Source organism: Lagenorhynchus albirostris, chromosome 15, assembly GCF_949774975.1.
Source record: "Lagenorhynchus albirostris chromosome 15, mLagAlb1.1, whole genome shotgun sequence".
NCBI lineage: Eukaryota > Metazoa > Chordata > Mammalia > Artiodactyla > Delphinidae > Lagenorhynchus > Lagenorhynchus albirostris.
The window spans coordinates 47,620,823-47,629,920 of record NC_083109.1 but is presented as its reverse complement, the minus strand read 5'-3'; the positions used below and the strand labels follow the sequence as shown (position 1 = coordinate 47,629,920).

The 9,098-nt window shown below is 46.1% G+C and overlaps 1 long non-coding RNA gene across 1 annotated transcript in view; it reads left to right on the top strand.

Annotated features, from left to right (window-relative positions):
* The first annotated feature begins 2,167 nt into the window (after window positions 1-2,167).
* Window positions 2,168-9,098, top strand: part of LOC132505742 (uncharacterized) — a 32,543-nt gene continuing 25,612 nt past the window's right edge. Inside the window, exons 1-2 of the long non-coding RNA XR_009535513.1 lie at window positions 2,168-2,378; window positions 4,640-4,764. This is a non-coding gene — a long non-coding RNA (uncharacterized LOC132505742). The remainder of the gene's footprint in view (window positions 2,379-4,639; window positions 4,765-9,098) is intronic.

Below are 9,098 nucleotides of genomic sequence, written 5' to 3'. Positions count from 1 at the left end.
GATAGTTCTGCACTCTGCTCCGTATACCTCAGCCATCATATTATTACTTTTCACTTCAAGATAGTGCAGTCTGTATCTGCATCATTTAAGGGCAGGCAATATACATGGGACCACTCTGACCTCCCCTGCAAAACTAGAGAGGCACGTTCCCCAAATGATCCTCGGGTGTGATCATTCACTAGAAGGACTCACAGAACTCACAGAAAGCCGTTATACTCATGGTTATGGTCTATTTCAGGCAAAGGGTTAAATTCAGCCAAGGGAAGAAGGTCCAGGGTCCAGGAAAGTTCTGAACATGGCGCTGCCAGTTGCCCCCTCCCTATGGAGTCATGGACAGCCTCCCTTTCCTGGTACTAACATGTGACAACATGCGCGGAGTGCATGGGAAGCTTGCCTGGGCCTCGGAGTCCAGGGGCTTTACTGAGCTCCACAGTCTGCTGCCCATGTGGCTGAGCTCAGTCTCAAGCCCTTTGCCTCAGGAGGCTGAATTGCTACCACATGACCCAAAGCCCCTCACAATCACATTATTAGACTTTCTGGTGTGGCCAGTCCCACCCTAAATGAAGACCCTCCTTTCAGGCATGACATTCCAAGTGTAGAGAGGTTACCTCTTAGAAGCAGAGGACGAAAGCCAGATCTCTCTTAGGGCAGGGTTAAATTCTTTACTACACAGTATCTCTAAATAAACGCAACTTAAAAAAAATAACCACTATACAATTATCACACCTCAAAAATGTGCAATAATTCCTTAATGTCATCACATAGCTAGTCATTGATCAAATTTCCACTTATTTTACATATCATAATTTTTTAACAGTTTTTCGTTTGTTTGTTTGAATTAGGATCCAAGTAAGGGCTACATGCTGGTTGACAACTATTTAAATTCTCTTATTTTGTAGGTACCCCCTCCATACTTTCTCCTTGCAATTTATTTGTTGAAGAAATTGATCTTTTATTCTGTAGAACCGACCACAGTCTGGATTTCACTAACTGTCTCCCCGTGGTGTGTGTTAACATGTTCCTCTGTCCCCTGTATCTCTTGTAAATTGGCTTCTGTGTCCAGAGGCTCACCAGATTCCTGTACTTCATACATGGTGGTGTGCTCTCCCTTGGGGGCCCCTGTTATCTGGCGCCTCTGTTTTTGTGATGCTGGCAGCCATCAGTGGTCATTGCTTACATCCAAGCAAGCACACTCACCAGGATGGGCACTCTTTCACACCCAGAGACAACAAGATCTAGTCTCATCCAAAGAAAGGACCACCTCCCTCCTTACCAATATCCCCAGAGTCACTGGGCTAAGGCTCGTTTGGCCCCCCGGCTGACATTGTACACAAGTCCGATGGACAGCCACAGTGGTCCTCTCTTATCCACGTGGGATCTGCAGTCCCAACCTCGGTGAGCTTCTTTCCACCTGGCAGAAAGAGAAGCGTTCTGCCTGTAGCATCATACTGCTGTTTTACACCTGCAAAATCTAAGACCGAGAGAGGTTTAATGACATGTCCAAGGTCACACAGCTGATAAACAGCAAAGCCAGAATTTAAACTCAGGTCTGTGTCTTCCCAAAGTCCACAATCTTCCCCCTGTCCCCTTGCATCTTAGGTAATAAGCTATGGGCACCTGTAGTTAAGAAGGAAAAAGGGATGCAAGTCCAGTCTTTGACTTAGTTTTTTTTTTATTATTATAATTAAAATAAAAGGTAGGCCCAGGGCACAAGTGGCCTTTGTGAAATAAAATACAAACGAATGAACCTGGAGCTGCAGGGGGATGCTTCTCAAGATGAATGAGCAACGTGAGGGCACCCATGCAGAGCAGTGACTCATGAGTGCCTACAGGCACAGGAAGTGATTAGGAGAAAAAGGCAGGGAGATTATTCAGCTCTACTCTTGTGAAAAATATCTTGCTAAAATGTGTAGCCTGGGAAAATGGAACATGGATCAAACAGAGAAAGCTGGAAGTTCAGAATCACTGCGGGGTGGCAATCCTTTTCCGTGCCACCAAGTACAAAACAGAACAAAGCAAAAAGGTGCAGGTGATCATCCGACTGATTTAATTGCATTCACAGAATGCTAATTTTTCAAAACTTTGGAAGCTCTGGGCTTTAGAAACACCTGGAAATTGTACTTAAACTTTGAAATATACTTTTCTGCAGGCTCTTGGTTACTGGTCCCCCAATGTGGGGATTAGCCATCATGCTGGGAACACTGGCTCCCTGCGTACCACCAGGCTTTGTGCCAATGTTCTGAGGGTGGGCAAAGCAGGAGCTCCCTGAGGAGGTGTGAGCAGATGAAGACAGTCCAGCAGGGGGATGGCAGACCGCCTGGATCAGCTGCACACTCACAGCTCCCTGCACGGGTGAGGGGTCGCTGAATATGTTGGAGGTAAGTGTGAGTTTGTGGGGCATGCTAAGAAATGTTATATTTATCAGAACAGAAACATTGAGGGAAATAAATCATTCTTTCCATAGTAAAATAATCAGGATCTTTGGTTCAAGCTTCAGTGTCATTTTGATATGCTTGTGGGAGAGTAATGTTTTGAAAGTAAGGAAAACCAGTAAGATTTTTATTTCTGTTCCCTGTATATTACACAGCAACAATTTTGCTAAAATAGCCAAGTGAGGGGGAGGTGGAGACCCCCCTTGGGAAGGAGGCTTTGACATCCTGGCTGATGGGAAGTAGAAATGAGAGCCCCCAGGGAATTGTGGGAAGGAGAAGGGATGGTGATGGGGAAGATGGCGAGATGCACGTCCTGACTCCTCCGCCTTAGACTGGGGGAGACTTAGAAGCAGAGAACATTGGCCATGTTTCCCACATGGAGTGAGAGCTCCTCTGATCAGGCCAAGAGGGAGAAGAGAATTCAAGTTAGCACTTCCCTGAGCCCTTGATACCCAGGCGCCACGTAAGGATCCAGGGAGACCCCTGGGCTCTTGAGGGTGGGCAATAGTGGTGAAGCCTTGGGAAACTGACAGAGGAGTTGCTGTGTTGGGGCAAAGTGACTCGTAGCCAAGAGCTGCAGGGAAAGTCACCCAGGCTGGGGACTGAATGTGAGTCCCAAACAGATTTTAGCAACAGAGAGGGCTGGGTTGGGAGGCTAAGTCAAGAGAGGAGATCCCAGGCTCTGACGGGGCCCAGAGCTGGACCACGCACTCACCAGCCACAATTCCAGCCTCCACTGCAAACAGTGGACTAGGGGCCTCTCCAAGGAGGCAGAGGAGCCACAGCTGGACCTGGACCTGTGCGCATGGACGTGAGCTCCCTCCCTCCATCAGCAAGAAGCCCCCTCCTCAAACACCACATAACACCTGAGAAGGAACAGAGATTGAGAAGGCTAGCCATTAATTCAAAACATGCCGAGTTAAGGGGATTCTTCAGTATTTTGGTTCAAGTTAGAAATGACCAGCTTAGACCTGGTAGGATGAGTGTTGGGATCCTGTGGACGAGCTGCTTTCTTTGAATGTGAATTTGTAGACTTGATACATGGGAAAGCAGGGGTGAGAAACACGTGTCCTGACCTCGGCTCTCTAGGTTGAATTCTTGGATAGGTTGAGGGCAAGACTGAAAGCTGAGGGCATTTGACTCGTCCCTTTAGAAACGTGGAAGGAGCTGCTTCACAGGGCCCTCTGGACCCACACAGAGAAAATTCAGAGGCTTTGATTAGACAGCGAGCTTGAGTTTAGCCTCCAGGCTCTCCTTGTCTTCCCTGCAGCAAGGAAGTGATGCGTTAAGTTCTACACTGCATGGAGGGATGTGGAAAGGATTCGATGGTGCTGCAGCCAGCTTACCATGGGGGACATGGTGACTGGAGCAAAATAACTGATTGGTCTCCTTAGCTGAGGACCAGTCTCACGAGGGCCATGTGTCACTCCGTCCACATCCCATTGGCCAGAACTAGTCATAGGACCAGACCCAGATGCAAGGGAGGCTGGGACATGCAGTCTTCTGTGTGCCCGGGAGGTAAAGGAAATGTTTAGTGAACACAGCGCTGTTTTGGCTGCAGGACAGACCACAGGTGCACACGCCGTGCCAGCAAGAGCTGAGACGGCCAAGGTTAAGTATGGAAGCTTGCTGAACCCTGACAGATTCACAACTGGAGACCTCAGAAGGGATACTACCAGGGACACTGTCCCCTCCCCACCCCCGCCAGCGTGGGGGCTCCATGAACAACTGCACAGGGACCCCCCCCACCGCAGTGTTCCCAAGAGAAGATACGTACTTCCTCATTCCCAGGTGCCATCTCAGGGAATAGAAGGAGGAGAGGCAGAATTTGAAAGACCCGAGCATTTACCTGAAGGAGACTATTATGAACTGGAGACGGCTAAAGCCCAAAGACAGAATTATTGTTCATTGTCAAGGCTGGTTCCCGGTTACCCTGAGGGGTGCGGGCAGGGAGGCTCCCTAGGGAGATTCATTCTCTTATTGTTAATAAGGAAGCCACACTTTCTTTCCCCATCTGAGTATGGAGCGTGTTCATGTGTGGCCTTGCACAATGTTTTATTTAGCTGAGCTCAAAATCCACACCAAGAAATGAGTTTTGCATGTTCTCTTTTTTGATATTAATGATTTTTTTGATGTGGACGATTTTTAAAGTCTTTGTTGAATTTGTTACAATATTGCTTCTGTTTTATGTTTTGGCTCTTCGGCAGCGAGGCGTGGGGGATCTTAGCTCTGCGACCAGGGATCGAACCTGCACCACCCTCATTGAAAGGCGAAGTCCCAACCACTGGACCACCAGGGAAATCCCCTTGTCTGTCTTCTTGACTGGCCTAAGGTATGTGCCCACTGGGTTGCTCTCCTTTAAGACTCTTCCTGGAACTCTGATGTGGGACTTCTGGGGACAGGACCCCCCTTGACCTGAGCTTTACAAGAATCATAGCTTGAGGTCTGTCTGGAAACAGGAGTGTGGGCAAGATGTCTTCTAGTTTAATCGGTCTATGGTGGGTAACACAGGGTGCCTTTTTAAAAATGTGACCATCAATATTAGTTTAGCTACTGTAAGCTGAAAAGTCAGCTTGCCAGTAACAAAGAGGTAGTGTTTATGGCCAGAGTGAAGCATTAGGGACTTGTGGTGACTGTGGCAAAAAGACCCATGTCCTGTCCAACAATATTCAGATTCATTAAAAAAAAAAAAGCACAAACCACTAGGGGGTAACTAATGGATGTTCCCCCCGCCTTACTCTCATCAGCTGTCAGCCCTAAGGGGCCAGTTCACCTTCCCCTGATGGGGACGCCCTCTCACCTGCTCAGCACATGGGCACCAGCAACCACATGGCCCAGAGGGGGATGACATTTGTCTTCTCATCCCAGCGTAAGTCCTGTCTTCCCAGGTGATGTGCTCCATCCAGTGTAGACCTCTTTCCAGTGGTTTAGAGTGTGAACAACCTGCAGAGAAACACTTGCAGGAGTGTGAGTTTACTGCGTGCCTCTCATGACATCATTGTTACAGAACACGGCAGGCCAGCATCCAGACACACTGTTATCCAGGCTTTGGGATACCAGGGGATGGATGGACCCCCCGAGACATGTTGGGTTCTCCTAGCCCAGTTCAGTTAGTCGTCAGTGTTCATCTAGTATGAAGTAAACACAGTTTTCCTTGTTCACATTAACTCCTCCTGACCTGTTCATAGAAAACGACACCTACCTTCAGAAGCACAGCAATGATATGGGCAGTTGAGATCCATACTGGGAACATGTTCGTTTCTCCCAATTAAGTAACAAATCCTACAGGCACAGCTCTGCTAGAACACAACTTCACATTCCCCCAAAGAATACTTAACCTCTCACTCCCAACATCAGCATTAGGTTAACAGTGAACCCCCCCGAGAACACTGCATGGGCACTTGATTTATTCAAGCCCAATTTAAAGGGCCATGGTGTTGAGTTCTCCCTGAGAGTAAAAATCACATTCTGATACTTCTAGGTCAGAGAGTGACAGAGACTTTTAAATCAGTTTTTTTTAGGATTATGGGGAGAATAAAAGTGTTTTTTTCAAGACTGGCTACAGTTTGAGCCACTTAGCTTAGGATAAAGGCAGAATTTCTTATAAGGGAGAGCCATTCTGTAATTTAGTTAAATAATTATAATGAGTGTATATATGGGGTTAAATAAGGTCCCCCAAATTCATGTCTACCTGGAACCTCCGAATGTGACTTTAATTGGAAATAGGGTTTTGCAGATGTAACTAGCTAAAGTGAGGTCCTACTGGATTAGGGTGCATCCTAATCCAATGACTGGAGTCTTTATAAGAAAAGAAAACACAGACACACAGGGAAAATGCCATGTGACAATGGGGCAGGGATGTGTCTACAAACTAAAGAATGCCAAGAATTGCTGGTAACCCAGAAGCTGGAACGGGCAAGGAGGGGTCCTCCCCTAGAGCTGGGAGGGAGTATAGCCCTGCCCACTTCTGAGTTCAGACTTCTACCCTCCAGAGCTGTGAGAGAATATATTTTTGTTGTTTTAAGCCACCCAGTTCATGATAATTATTTTCAGCAACCCTAGGAAACTAATACTGTGTATTTGATTTTGAAAGGTGATGTCCCTTTGAGAATAGTTGAAAGTTTAAAAGAAGTTTGAAAGGTATTTTTTTAAGTTTTTTTTTTTAAGTTTAAAGTAAAAAAAAAATTAGAGCTCTGTATAATAAAGAATAGAAATTTTGAAGCTTTCGTTGGCAGGTGCTTCGATGAGGAAGGTGGGACAGAATTCAGGCATAGAATGTGGCAGGAAAGGTGACCACAGGGAGATCAATACCAGGAGAAAATCTTAGGGTTCACTTTGTCCTGGAACACCCCATGACATTAGGACACCATTACAAGAGTTTTGAAAATTATGGTATCTTTTACCAATGATCAGAAACAAGTATATGCTATAGAAAAGTCACCAGCAAACCAGAGCTGGTAGCTCTCAGTATTTGGGGAACATGCACTATAACCATGTCTGGGGGGAAAACGTCTGGCCAGACGACTTCCTGTTTGGCTGAGTATGTTCTCTGTGGGAGAGAAGCAGCTGTACAGGTGCCCTGGAAATACAAGGCATGACTTTCTCATCTCTCTTTCTGTGCACTTCTAAGATGTTGCTCCAGAATCTGTGCCCCAACTCCAAACAGACCCCCTTGGACCCTGTGGTAGGCAGAGCGATGGCTCCCCAAAGATGTCCTAGTGCCTGGAAACTGTGGGTATCGCCTTCAAAGGCAGAAGGAATTTTGTAGATGTGATTAGGGTTGAGGACTTTGGCATGGGGGGGGTAATTTCCTGGATCACCCAGGTGGGTCCAATCTAGTCACATGAGCACTTCAAAGCAGGGCACCTTTCCAGCTGTGGTCAGAGAGATGTGACATTGCTGGCTTTGAGGCTGGGGGAGGAGAGCCATGAGCCAGGGAATGGAAGAGCCTCCAGAATCCAGAAAAAGAAAAAAAAAAAGCATTCTCCTTATATCAGTCTGCTCAGGCTGCCCTAACAAAATAGCCTAGTGGCTTAAACAACAGAAATTTATTTCTCACAGTTGTGGAAGCTGGAAGTCAAGACCAAGTCCTCTTCCTGGCTTGTAGGGGGTGCCTTTTCTTGGTATGTGCACACAGTGTGAGAGATCTCTCTCTCTTCCTCTTCTTACAAGGCCACTAATCCTATTGGATTAGGACCCCACCCTTATGACTTCATTTAACCTTAATTACCTCCTAGAAGCTCTAGCTCCAAGTATAGTCACATCGGAGGTTAGGGCTTCAACGTATAAATTTGGGGTGAACATAATTCAGCTCTCCCCTTACTCTCCCCTTAGAGTCTCCAGAGAGGAATGCAGTGCTACTGATGCCTAGATTTTAGCCCAGTGAGATCCATGTTAGGTTTCTGACCCACAGAACTGTAATATAGTAAAACTGTGTTGTTTAGCCACTAAGTTTGTGGTCATTCGTTATAGCAACAGAAAACCAGTACAGACCCCCTAACCCTCTCTTTGGCATCCTTCCATCTTTCATGGACTAGGTTTGCGATGCAGACTAAATGGCCATGTGCCCAGCAGTATGCTACACACAGCATCTCTTGTCCTTCAGCATCTACAGGGCCCTATGAGTGTACCTACAGACAAGTACTGTGGGCCCTTAGAGGGTAGGGATTGTGTTGGTCATGCCTCTGCTGGCCTAGTCCAGTGCCTAAAACATAGTAGATGTTCAATAGGGATTTGTCAAATTAAAAAAAAAAAAAGGAAGGACATTGATGTTTAGAAAGGTTACATAACTTTCTCAGGATCATGGGATCTGATCTGTCCATCCAAATGAAAGTCATACATTTCCCATCACAAGGTGTAAACCCCCAAATTATAGTCCTTGAATACAAAAGCCAGAGAACATATATTTATTCAATTCCCCCGTCACAGGCTCTTTTGATGCATTTTTTTCATTTGGGTCTTAGGAGGCAGACATTAATTGTATTCATTGGATGGGTGAGAAAATCAAAACTCAGAGAGGTTAAGAAATGTTCTCCAAGTTTTAAGAGTCATAGTTGTGGCAGAAACGATTTCAAAACCCAAGTCTGTTAGGTTTTTGCCAAGTCAATGTTTTTCCCACTGCCTCACACTGTGCATGTAGTATTTATTTTCATTTGCACATGTTCATGAGTTGCCCTATGAAAGCAGAATCTTTGAACGTTCTCTTTGAATGTTCTAACTGTTCACTGTGACCGTGATCTTTCGAAGGCAGGAAGCATGTCTACTCCTTTCCTTTTATTCCGAGTGGCAGCTCATTTCAAGTGGCACATCACATACACACCCAGCAGCAGACTTCCTGAGTTTAACACAGATCTCAGAGGTATGCTTATACTAATTAGAGCTGCTTCAAAACTTTAGAACAGCTGGAAGTATTTTGTTCTAAAGAGCCACTCAGTCAAGACATTTTTGGGATGCTTGTCATACAAGACACACCATATGGAGGATAGAACCAAATCCACCTGGAGGCAGTACGCCCTGGTTGTTGATGCCTGGGTTCTGAAGTCGGACATGTCTGGCTTTGGATCCCTGGACCACATCACTCGCTAGCTGTGGGACTTTGGCAAGTTATCCCAGCCCTCTGAACCTCAGTTCCCCATCTCTAACACTAGTTCTTTTTTTTTTTTTTTA